We start from the raw sequence: 13,483 nt of genomic DNA, 5'->3' as shown, positions 1-13,483 counted from the left end.
TAAAATAAAAGAAAGGTTCAGGAGTGGACTTAAAATTCAAGGTGAATAGATATGAATAATACGATTCGCTGATGACATTCCTATCCTGAGTGAAAGTGAAGAAGACTTACATGATCTGCTGAACAATCTAATGAGTACAGAGTATGGACTGAGAGTAAATCGAAGAAAGACGAAGGTAATGAGAAGAAGCATAAATGAGAACAGCGAGAAACTTAACATCAGGATCGATGGTCACGAAGTAGATGAAGTTAACGAATTCTGCTACCTAAGCAGTGAAATAACCAACGACGGACGGAGCAAGGATGACATCAAAAGAAGACTAGCTATGGCAAAAAAGGCATTCCTGGCCAGGTGAAGTCTACTACTATCAAATATCGGCCTTAATTTCAAGAAGAAATTTCTGAGAATGTACGTCTGGAGTACTGCATTGTATGGTAGTGAAACATGGACTGTGGGAAAACCGGAACAGAAGAGAATCGAAGCATTTGAGATGTGGTGCTACAGACTAATGTTGAAAATTAGGTGGTCTGATAAGGTAAGGAATGAGGAGGTTCTGCGCAGAATCTGAGAGGAAAGGAATATATGGAAAACACTAATAAGGAGAAGGGACAGGATGATAGGACATCTTTTAAGACATGGGGATCGACTTCCATGGTACTAGAGGGAGTTGTAGAGGGCAAAAACTGTAGAGGAAGACAGAGACAGTTCCAGACTGTAGTGCCTAGAACCGCTTGGCCACTTCGGCCGGTGCGGCGCGTTTCGTCACAGGGTTATTTGGTAAGCGTGATAGCGTTACGGAGATGTTTTGCTAACTCAAGTGGCTGACTCTTCAAGACTGGCGCTCTGCATCGCGGTGCAGCTTGCTGTCCAGGTTTCGAGAGGGTGCGTTTCTGGATGAGGTATCGAATATATTGCTTCCCCCTACTTATACCTCCCGAGGAGATCACGAATGTAAAATTAGAGAGATTCGAGCGCGCACGGAGGCTTTCCGGCAGCCGTTCTTCCCGCGAACCATACGCGATTGGAACAGGAAATGGAGGTAATGACAGTGGCACGTAAAGTGCCCTCCGCCACACACCGTTGGGTGGCTTGCGGAGTATAAATGTAGATGTACATGTTAGTGTCCACCAACCGAAAGAATGGTATCAGCATTGCACACAGTTCATCGGATAAAGCTAATGACATACGACAGAAATTGAAAAATTTCTCAGGATCTGCTTGAAGTGTACCGTGAAGGCAATAAAAAGCTCCCAAGCTTAATCAGGAACTAGTTATTGGCTGGCAACTGTGCATTCTTTTCTGTACTTTGCTTTTCTTCATAACAACTGCAGCACCAACAACAACTACTTCCTCTACAGGAAATATTTTGCTACCGATTGGTTCAACAAAAAACACGCCAACGGGCAGCAGTTCTTTTTAGGTACCACGTGGCAGTCGCAGTCGACGGGAATTGCTGCAATGAGGGGGACCTCGACTTTGTGCGTCGAAGACCGTAGGCAAAATACGGCTCACAGCACCCAGATGGACGGCTTCCCGTGTGAAGCAGGCCTAATTTTCCTTTGTGGTCTTTTTTTGAGGTATACGTAAGAAGAATTAATATATTGCTTGACTGGTATAGGAACATACGCCCTTGTGGTACAGAACGCCTCTCTTGCAGCGTGTGCCAATGAGTTGTCTGAGCATCTCGGTGACGCTTGCACGCTTAATAAATGGACTGTAAGGGAACGTGCTGCTTTTCTTTGGCCCTTCTCTATTTCCTCTGTCAATCCTAGTTGATACGGATCCCACACTGATGAGCAATATTCAAGCATTGGTCGAACGAGAGTTTCTAAGCTGCCTCTTTGAAATAACATGTAGACTGCGTGACTGTTCAGGGTGAGCTGCTCAGCGAATGCACACGCTTTTGATCATTAGGTCTTATAAAACGTATGTCATATGTAACTTTGAGGGACTGCACGTTTCATACCACTTGCTCACTTCACGAGTTCTCGACGAAAACATCATTGTCTGGGATGTTATTCGAAATAGGAACTCTGTCTGTTAGAAGAAATTCCTTTATAGAGATTTACTTGTAAAAAGACGTCTAGAGATTTGAGGGTGAGTACAAACGTAACTAAATTGTAAAAGGTGTCTATGAGAAAGGCTAAGCATTCTACATCCCCCTTCCCTCTTCCAAACAGGTGCTCTGCCAATTACGTTCCCATAGACTTCCAAATTCTGCACATCGCAAACTTTAAGCACAAAATGCCATTGTATCCCCTCTCATCATCGAGCCTAGGGCGTTGCTGTGCATCAGCATGTACGTTATTGCCTCTTTCCACATCTACCCTAAGGTGTCTAATTAGATCCCGGCTCTTGATCCAGAATCGGTTAAGACAATTACCGTTCATAGTAGCTACACTCCTCTTTCATTTTCCCTCCATAATATCAAGGCAGCGTTAGCTACACTCTCTTCTCGGTGAAATCTAGCTCCCACAACAGTTTCATCTTAATCCCCTACAATTTTTCCACAATACCCTGCTCAGTCTCCAGCTATTCTCATACCCACATTACTTCACTCCCAGCGCAGTGCACCCACGTAATTTTATTAGAAGCAGTGCATCATTTAATAGCTTTAGACTGTTCCATGTCATTGTCAGCATCACCAAAGGGAATAATCGCATTTTGTACATTTAATGCTTTTTTTCATCTTTAACTCAGAAGAACAAGCACGACGAAGAGCGCTAATATGACTTCAAGTGCCCTGCTAATGGAGTGGAATGAAACGAATAACAAGGGAAAAATAATGAAAGAAGACATCATTAGCTGTTATAACATCACATTCACATCTCTTGATGGTAATTTAAGTTGTAGAATATGAACCTGAAAAATCATCTTTGCGCTTCATGGTATTCTGTGTGTCATAAGCCATACTTTCACCATTGTGGAACGATAAAGAATATTGCCATTTTTACCTTCACAAGGGAGAATGCATTAACAACATGGGTCGAGTTAAAAACAGAATAGTCATGTGGTACAAACCGTAGAATAAGTGTAATTTGTTCCTCAGAATCCGCACCCGCCTTGACTGGTGTGCAAGATACACTGAAATTCACGCTACATAAAAAAGTATCCGTATTCACAATAGTCATGAGTGCGGTATGCGGAGCGGAGAAAAGAGTCGCCACGGGATCCTGCTTGCTTACCGCTTTAGCACAAACACGAGAGGAACAATTCAGAATTGAATGGGACCTACCGTCAGCAAAGGAATTTGGTTACTTTCTGGCGGAGAGTAAGGATGACATGAGCAGTCACTTAGGCCGGTATTACAGTATCATATTTCTTAGTCAAAGATGATGTGTCAATATTTATGTCAAAGAAATTTGGTGGTGTAATACAGAACTTTGTCAAATCTCGCATGTCGTCAAATAAATACGATCAAATCTAGAGCCTCGCCGTATATTTGATCATAAAAGTCGTTCGTCTTCTGTTCACTGCAATGTGAAACTTAATCGCTTGGAGCGCTGGCGTTGCTACACTATTTGACGTCTCCTTAGTGTGTTTGCAAACATAGCTTCAAAGTTGCTGTGTTCTTTCGACTCTTGTTTTCAGTGAACTTGCTTCGACAAGGGTGAGGGGTGAGCAAGGGGCACAGTGCATGCAATTAATTGCGTGTCGATGGGCACGTGGAATATGCTCCAGGCGACTTCATGTCCACAATCACCGCTACAACCATCCGCTTCTACATCTGGAAACATCCAGGCAGCTTTTCAGCAAGCCGGAATAGACGATGTGGTCATACTCTAAAATAAACAAAAGTTTTCTTAGCCTTCCTTTCTTGTACTTTGTCTATTTTTGAACTCTGGATGCCACAAGTTAACAAGTGCTTCATCTATTTCGCACTTTTTATTAATTTTGTTGTTGTTGGAGCACTAATTCGATTAATTAAATTATTCAAATGAAAGTAGTTCTTATTGGCCATATAATGTACGAAACATTTATTTAACTTCACATATTCCCTTTTCAGTGTTTTATAAATCGCTTCACACGTCTCTGGAATTATATTAGTTAATGTGCAATGCGATATTCGAGTGTTGTGTTGTAAACTAGAGTAGGTCTCTCCTGTACCAAAAAATCACAGTGTTACAGTTTGCCTGTATTCTGCAGGTATAGCATTTGTCAGGAGAGTATTCTGTATTGTAATGCGAGAGGGCACTTCACTGAGCAAACACTGAAATACACTCTCATCCATTCGTAAGTAATTTATATATAAGACTTGACGTCCTCCAATTGCAGCTCTCGTAGCAAATTTTGCTGAATGCTTTTGCTGTCTCGACGTAATACCTAAGGCTTCATCCAAGTATGTTTCCTGTTCTTCCTCCACTTCTCTTCCAAAGTGCAATGCAATTGTGGTATTAGCAGCTGCAGGGCATAGTAACAAGTTGTTGTTCGCCATCTTGAAATTTGACGCTCTTAAGCGCCACGTCAAAGATCTTTGTCAAAGAAATTTGACGAATATTTGATCATATTTCTTTGTCAAAGAAATGCACTACTGGCCATTAAAATTGCTACACCACGAATTTGACGTGTTACAAACGCGAAATTTAACCGACAGGAAGAAGATGCTGTGATATGGAAATGATTAGCTTTTCAGAGCATTCACACAAGGTTGACGCCGGTGGCGACGCCTACAACGTGCTGACATGAGGAAAGTTTCCAACCGATTTCTCATACACAAACAGCAGTTGACCGTCGTTGCCTGGTGAAACGTTGTATTGATGCCTCGTGTAAGGAGGAGAAGTGCGTACCATCGCGTTTCCGACTTTTATAAAGGTCGGATTGTAGCCTATCGCGATTGCGGTTTACCGTATCGCGATCCTGCTGCTCGCGTTGATCGCAATCCAATGACTGTTAGCAGAATATAGAATCGGTGGGTTCAAGAGGGTAACACCCAACGCCGTGCTGGATCCCAACGGCCTCGTATCACTAGCAGTCGAGATGACAGGAATCTTATCCGCATGGCTGTAACGGATCGTGCAGCCACGTCTCGATCGCTGAGTCAACAGATGGGGACGTTTGCAAGAGAACAACCATCTGCACCAACAGTTCGACGACGTTTGCAGCAGCATGGACTATCAGCTCGGAGGCCATGGCTGCGGTTACCCTCGAAATGGTTGGCTCTGAGCACTATGGGACTTAACATCTTAGGTCATTAGTCCCCTAGAACTTAGAACTACACTCCTGGAAATTGAAATAAGAACACCGTGAATTCATTGTCCCAGGAAGGGGAAACTTTATTGACACATTCCTGGGGTCAGATACATCACATGATCACACTGACAGAACCACAGGCACATAGACACAGGCAACAGAGCATGCACAATGTCGGCACTAGTACAGTGTATATCCACCTTTCGCAGCAATGCAGGCTGCTATTCTCCCATGGAGACGATCGTAGAGATGCTGGATGTAGTCCTGTGGAACGGCTTGCCATGCCATTTCCACCTGGCGCCTCAGTTGTACCAGCGTTCGTGCTGGACGTGCAGACCGCGTGAGACGACGCTTCATCCAGTCCCAAACATGCTCAATGGGGGACAGATCCGGAGATCTTGCTGGCCAGGGTAGTTGACTTACACCTTCTAGAGCACGTTGGGTGGCACGGGATACATGCGGACGTGCATTGTCCTGTTGGAACAGCAAGTTCCCTTGCCGGTCTAGGAATGGTAGAACGATGGGTTCGATGACGGTTTGGATGTACCGTGCACTATTTAGTGTCCCCTCGACGATCACCAGTGGTGTACGGCCAGTGTAGGAGATCGCTCCCCACACCATGATGCCGGGTGTTGGCCCTGTGTGCCTCGGTCGTATGCAGTCCTGATTGTGGCGCTCACCTGCACGGCGCCAAACACGCATACGACCATCATTGGCACCAAGGCAGAAGCGACTCTCATCGCTGAAGACGACACGTCTCCATTCGTCCCTCCATTCACGCCTGTCGCGACACCACTGGAGGCGGGCTGCACGATATTGGGGCGTGAGCGGAAGACGGCCTAACGGTGTGCGGGACCGTAGCCCAGCTTCATGGAGACGGTTGCGAATGGTCCTCGCCGATACCCCAGGAGCAACAGTGTCCCTAATTTGCTGGGAAGTGGCGGTGCGGTCCCCTACGGAACTGCGTAGGATCCTACGGTCTTGGCGTGCACCCGTGCGTCGCTGCGGTCCGGTCCCAGGTCGACGGGCACGTGCACCTTCCGCCGACCACTGGCGACAACATCGATGTACTGTGGAGACCTCACGCCCCACGTGTTGAGCAATTCGGCGGTACGTCCACCCGGCCTCCCGCATGCCCACTATACGCCCTCGCTCAAAGTCCGTCAACTGCACATACGGTTCACGTCCACGCTGTCGCGGCATGCTACCAGTGTTAAAGACTGCGATGGAGCTCCGTATGCCACGGCAAACTGGCTGACACTGACGGCGGCGGTGCACAAATGCTGCGCAGCTAGCGCCATTCGACGGCCAACACCGCGGTTCCTGGTGTGTCCGCTGTGCCGTGCGTGTGATCATTGCTTGTACAGCCCTCTCGCAGTGTCCGGAGCAAGTATGGTGGGTCTGACACACCGGTGTCAATGTGTTCTTTTTTCCATTTCCAGGAGTGTACTTATACCTAACTAACCTAAGGACATCACACACATCCATGCCCGATGCAGGATTCGAACCTGTTACCGTAGCGGTCCCGCGGTTCCGGATTGCAGCGCCAGAACCGCACTGCCACCGCGGCCGGCGCGGTTACCCTCGACGCTGCATCACAGACAGGAGCGCCTGCGACGGTGTACTCAACGACAAACCTGGGTGCTCGAATAGCAAAATGTCATTTTTTCGGATGAATCCAGGTTGTGTTTACAGCATCATGATGGTCGCATACGTGTTTGGCGACATCGCGGTGAACGCACATTGGGAGCGTGTATTCGTCATTGCCATACTGGCGTATCACCCGGCATGATGGTATGGGGTGCCATTGGTTACACGTCTCGGTCACCTCTTGTTCGCATTGACGGCACTTTGAACAGTGGACGTTAAATTTCAGATGTGTTACGACCCGTGGCTCTACCCTTCATTTGATCCCTGCGAAACCCTACATTTCAGCAGGATAATGCGAGACCGCATGTTGTAGGTCCTGTACGGGCCTTTCTGGATGCAGAAAATGTTCGGCTGCTGCCCTGGCCGGCACATTCTCCAGATCTCTCACCAACTGAAAACGTCTGATCAATGGTAGCCGAGCAACTAGCTTGTCCCAATACGCCAGTCACTACTCTTGATGAACTGTGGTATTGTGTTGAAGCTGCATGGGCAGCTGTACCTTTACACGCCATCCAAGCTCTGTTTGACTCAATGCCCAGGCGTATCAAGGGCGTTATTACGGCCAGAGGTGGTTGTTCTGGGTACTCATTTCTCAGGATCTATGCACCCAAATTGCGTGAAAATATTATCACACGTCTGTTCTAGTGTAATATATTTGTCCAATGAGCACCCGTTTATCATCTGCATTTCTTCTTGGTGTAGCAATTTTAATGGCCAGTAGTGTATGATAGTATAATAACCGGCCTTACGACTGGCGGGCGACACTCAGGGCCAGTGGCGTGTCTGGCGAGTCTGATGACGTGAATGTCGTACGTGTGTTGTCAAGAGGGGGCTACACTGAACTCCGTTTTCAGTCAACAGCCACGGCCTCCAGCGACTGTTATCCAGAATACGAGAAAATCAGGGTAGGCTCGGTGGGATCAAAACTCCGCCGCAGATGCTCCGACTGCAAGCAAAACTTCTATATTAGACAGAGCCTAACGGTCCACAGATTATATATGTATTACTCTGGGACGATCGGAAGATTAAATAAATGATGCTTCGTCCTTCATTTCCTTCTATGTTCAGTGTATGATGTATTATGCCAACGCTGCAGCTTACTTTTTGAAACTACATCGTTAGTGTCTAATATCAATAAACGTCTTTTGCAGACATGTCAGTATAAATGAGGTTCAAAAATGGCTCTGAGCACTATGGGACTCAACTGCTGAGGTCATTAGTCCCCTAGAACTTAGAACTAGTTAAACCTAACTAACCTAAGGACAACACACACATCCATGCCCAAGGCAGGATTCGAACCTGCGACCGTAGCGGTCGCGCGGTTCCAGACTGCAGCGCCTTTAACCGCACGGCCACTTCGGCCGGCTATAAATGAGGAACAATGTATCATATTTAATATCAAACTAACGAGATATGCACTTAAGCGCCAAAGATACTGGTGTAGGCGTGCGTATTCAAATGCAGAGACATGTTAACAGGCAGAATACGGCGCTGCGGTCAGCAACGCCTATACAAGACAACAAGTGTCTGGTACAGTTAGATCGGTTACTGCTGCCACAATGGCAGGTTATCAAGATATAAGTGAGTTTGAATGTGGTGCTATAGTCGGCGCACAAGCGATAGGACATAGCACTTCCGAGGTAGCGATGAAGTGGGGATTTTCCTGTACGACCACTTCACGAGTGTACCGTGAATATCAGGAATCAAATCTTCGACATCCCTGGGGCCGGAAAAAGATCCTGCAAGAAAGGGTCCAACGAAGATTGAAGAGAATCGTTCAACGTGACAGAAGCGCAACCCTTCCGCAAATTGCTGCAGATGTCAATGCTGGGCCATCAACAAGTGTCAGTGTGCGAACCATTCGACGAAACATCATAGATAAGGGCTTTTCGGAGCCGAAGGCCCTCTCGTGTATCCATGATGACTGCACGACACAAACCTTTACGCCTCGCCTGGGCCCGTCAACACTGACATTGCATTGTTGCTGACTGGAAACGTGTTGCCTGGCCGGACGAGTCTCGTTTCAAATTGTATCGAGCGGACGGATGTGTACTGATATGGATACAACCTCAGAGTCCATGGACCCTGCAAGTCAGCAGGGGACTGTACAATTTGGTGGAGGCTCTGCAATGGTGTGGGACGTGTGCAGTTGGAGTGATATGTGACCCTTGATACATCTAAATGCGACTCTGACAAGTGACGCGTACGTAAGCATCCTGTCTGATCACCTGCATCCATTCATGTTCATTGTGCATTCCGACGGACTTGGGTAATTCCAGATGGACAATGCGACATCCCACTCATCAAGAAAGCTACAGAGTGGCTCCAGGAACACTTCCGCTGGCCACCAAACTCCCCAGACATGAACATTATTGAGCCTATCTGGGATGCCTCTCAAAGTGATGTTCAGGAGATATATCCACCCTTAGTACTCGTACGGTTTTATGGACAGCCCTGCAGGATTCATGGTGTCAGTTCCCTCCAGCACTACTTCAGACATTAGTTGAGTCCACGCCACGTCGTGTTGCGGCACTTCTGCTTGCTCTCAGGGTCCCTACACGATATTATGCAGGTGTACCAGTTTCTTTGGCTCTTCAGTGTAACAGCTATTCTTGAAGAAATATAATGCTGAAGTACCAGATCATAGCATATCGCACTGTTGAAAAACACAAGACAGTTTTTAAAATTTGTATTTATTATACAGATACATGTCAAAGTATAAATTTATTCCATAAAATTGATGTCACTTATAAAATATGTGAATTCTCTTAAGGATCTATAAGTGGTAAACATTGTTTTATGAAATAATTTGTGTCTTTCCTTTTAAGTAGGTACACACACAGTTTATGAAACAAACGTATTGCCTGCTCACACTGTCAATGATTTCTAAGTATAGGAAAAAGTCAGTCTGTGTCACTATTAACAAAATAACTATACTTTTTTAAATTATTACGACATATCACAGCCAGTTCATATTCTAATCAAATAAATTGTTCAAGCCCTTCCCAGAGTTTTCTGTAGAAGGGGCATCTCACTAACCCTAAACAAGTAGGTGCATCTGTCACGTAAGTACGAAATCCATTAGCAAGTTTCAAACACCTAGGACATTCACTCTTACCTAAGACATCACCAACACGGTTTAGTATCGACTGGGGTCCACAACATACACTAGGATTACATTTAGAGACGAATTAATGACCTCGCACAAATTATTTACCTCTCTTCTTTTGATGTTGACGGATATAATACCTCGCCAACACATCGGCCATTTTGTTGTGCGTTTTCTCTCAGAGCACAAGATGAAACATTAATCCCAACATTATTCTATTTTACTCCATTTTCTCGGGCGCTCGACCTTTGTTTTTCGTAGTGTGGCTGCATCAGTCGAATGAATGAACACTCCATGTAGTATGGTTAGTGATGTGTGCACGATTTCCTGTTTTGTGCTGCTGTGTGGCGTGTGTTTTTAGCTTACCACTTAACCTTTCCTTTCAAAATTTTCTTTCCAATAAATAAATAATAAAAAGGTTTTAATATCGTTTCAATAAAATTGTAGACCGAAGTAATATTGTAACTTCAGAAGAAAAGAAATGAAAAAAAAACAACGAAAAACAAGAAGTTCACTGCTTACACAATAAACTATATAATAAGCTCCAACAGAATATTCTTATTTGCTAATCTACGTCAGTCGTAAACCTCCATCACGTATTTAGAGAATACGTCTCCAGACTAAATCCTGTCTTGAGCCAACCACTCAGTTTTAAGAGCCAAATGAGTGATGACAGGTGTGTGTTACCCTTCACCACACATTTACGTATCTCCCCGCCTGCTTATGTGGCGTATTTTTTATAGCAGCAGTGGGACCTGACATGTGACGACACAGCTTCTTATATCATGAATCATGCCAGAATGCAGAAGCATTCTGTGGATCGCCAGAACTGACCCTTCGCAATAGTTTTCCGGAAATTTCACCTTATTGGTCAACATGCATGTTGAAGTAGATGGTATAGCGTACGACATTTTCAAAAGTAAATGAAAATTAATTTTCTTATGAATAGTGAGGTTGTCCACAAACCCACAGTATTAGATATATTTTTTAAAAGCAACAGCTTTGGTAGACAGCCTTGATGTTATGCTTCTGGTTGCTTATGGAAGAGGGGACAGGGCAATTGCATCTTCTTGTGGAAAATTAACGTTTATGGTTACTGCAGGTAGTGTTAATACACTGCATTTTTAATCCTTTAGATACAATTTGCCTACCTCTTAGATCCCAATTTCATTGACTGACACGTGAATTTAGATGCTCAAGGAATAATGTAAGACTAGGGAAGAAATATAATGGGTACAATGCAGCCAATATTGTGCAAATGGAATGATGTGGCTCGTGTATGATTTTCTTTATGCCAGCATCATGTTAGCAACATGTATGCCAGTGTTTGTTTTTCTTAGGTACTATAACCCTTTCAGCGTATACGTGTGTCGTATTGGAACGATACGTGCATCTTTTTTTATAGTGCATGTGTACATAGTTTTATCTGATGGATGTTAATGATCGAACATACACGGCCGGTCAGGTAGACAAATGTCTGTAAAATGAAGACTCCACACCTTCAAAGTAGTTAGCTCGCTCGCTGTACTGTAATCAAGCTGAACATGTATGATACGCTGTAGGCAGATGGATTACATCGACTACACCACAAAGATTATCCACCTTGAGAGGATGTTTGTCCAGCAGTGGAACGCATTACTGCAAGCTATTATGGATGGCCTGATCCACAATGGTTCCCGGGTAGTCATTCGAGAACATAACATTCCGTACTGATTTCCATGAATTACTGGTGGAGGAACACCATTTGTGGCAATTGTCATCCATGGAGGGCATGGACAGTTTTAGAGGATTCGTTGTATCTTTCTCCCTGCTTCACGTGTCATCATTATCGCAGTGGTTCACGATGTTTCGTGTATCTCGAAGATCTCTTGCGGTCAGAAGTGTATGTTTCCGGAATGACGACTGTGTGTGATTGCAATATTAGCGGCGTGGTTGTCAATGGAAAAGTGTCACTTAATAAACTGAAATATTAAGGACCCGACTGTTGTCCATCCATTGACTTTTATGAGACTGAAAGCATTTTTCACCTTTCTGAAATTTTTTTATTATTTAATTTGATTTCTTTTTCGCGTAGGGAGAGTCATATAATACATTAATTAATTAGAAGATGTTCCACATATGGGGTTTGCGATAAAGCTAAGTTGCAAGGGAATTTGTTATTAAAATACCCCCAGTTCGCGCGAAATCCAAACTGGGTGAGTTGATTCACAGGTCGAAAGAAGACGAGGAGTTCACCAGTTGGTATAGTACCATATTTACTGAAGAACTGTCTTGTTCAAAGCAACCCTTGGAGTGATGAGTGCTTAAGTATATTTACATTTATAACACTTTTGAAATCAAAAGTCTTCATGTCTGCTACTCCTGCAGTTACTGATTAACGATCCTTTTGGGGAAAGTACTGTCCATTATTACTGACGAGTAGTAACATAAAATTTCGTTTACCATTCACACAAAAGAACTGTGACTTGAGGTCACATTTATTTTAGTAGAAATTTTTGTCCGTCCTTTTTTCACAGCGTAGTATTTCCTCATGTTCCCAAGCGTCTGTTGTGTGATCATTAACGTCAAGCATTTGCAAAAATACAGAGGTAAAACATGTGACCTCAGACTTTAGAGGGTTCCTTTTTTGGTGGTCCGGAGTAGCCTTGCTATTGCATCAAAGTCTGTGTGCTGAATCAGTAATGAAAATAGAGCCTTGCTTTTCACGATACTAGCAAGTGAACTAAGCAGAGCTCTTGTCACGACTCTTTGCATCTGGCAGAAGCACTCCTCTATATTTACTGCACTAATCCACATTCGCGTCCACAAAGTCTTCAGCATATAAAAGTCAGGCAGAAGAACCGGATTCGATCCCCGGTATGCCAGGGATTTTTCCCTGGCGACGAGGACCGGAAAGGGGAGCACTCACTCTCTAAATGCCAATATATATACCTAAATGAGGAGTAAGGGCTCCAAAGATTGGTAGTTTACAGAACAGACCTCATCGCCCTGTGTACAGCCCACGATGTCGTCATTCCCAGAGGATGACACGACAGGTGGCCTGCGTCGCATAGTCTTGAGACTGTGATCGCAGAGTACTAGTGTTCTGGTCGAGATACACAGCTGAGCGTTCCCGGCTTTGGTTGCCGGGTCACGACCAGGCAATATAGTCAGCCTCCTGAGAACACGCGATGGACATATGAGTTGTGATAGTAAAAGTCGCGTGAGTGCAGTGATGACCTTGACTAGCGCAATCATGCCGCCCAGTGGCGCCTTACGCAGTGGATACCTCAATTCCAATCCCAAAGAAAGCACGTGTTGACAGATGTGAAAATTACCGAACTATCAGTTTAATAAGCCACGGCTACAAAGTATTAACACGAATTCTTTACAGACGAATGGAAAAACTAGTAGATGCCGAGCTCGGGGAAGATCAGTTTGGATTGCTTAGAAATGTTGGAACACGTGAGGCAATACTGACCCTAGGACTTATCTTAGAAAATAGCTTAAGGAAAGGTAAATCTACGTTTCTAGCATTCATAGACTTAGAGAAAT

This window comes from Schistocerca piceifrons, chromosome 1, assembly GCF_021461385.2.
Source record: "Schistocerca piceifrons isolate TAMUIC-IGC-003096 chromosome 1, iqSchPice1.1, whole genome shotgun sequence".
In the NCBI taxonomy this organism is placed as follows: Eukaryota; Metazoa; Arthropoda; class Insecta; order Orthoptera; family Acrididae; genus Schistocerca; species Schistocerca piceifrons.
This window is presented reverse-complemented; position numbering follows the sequence as displayed.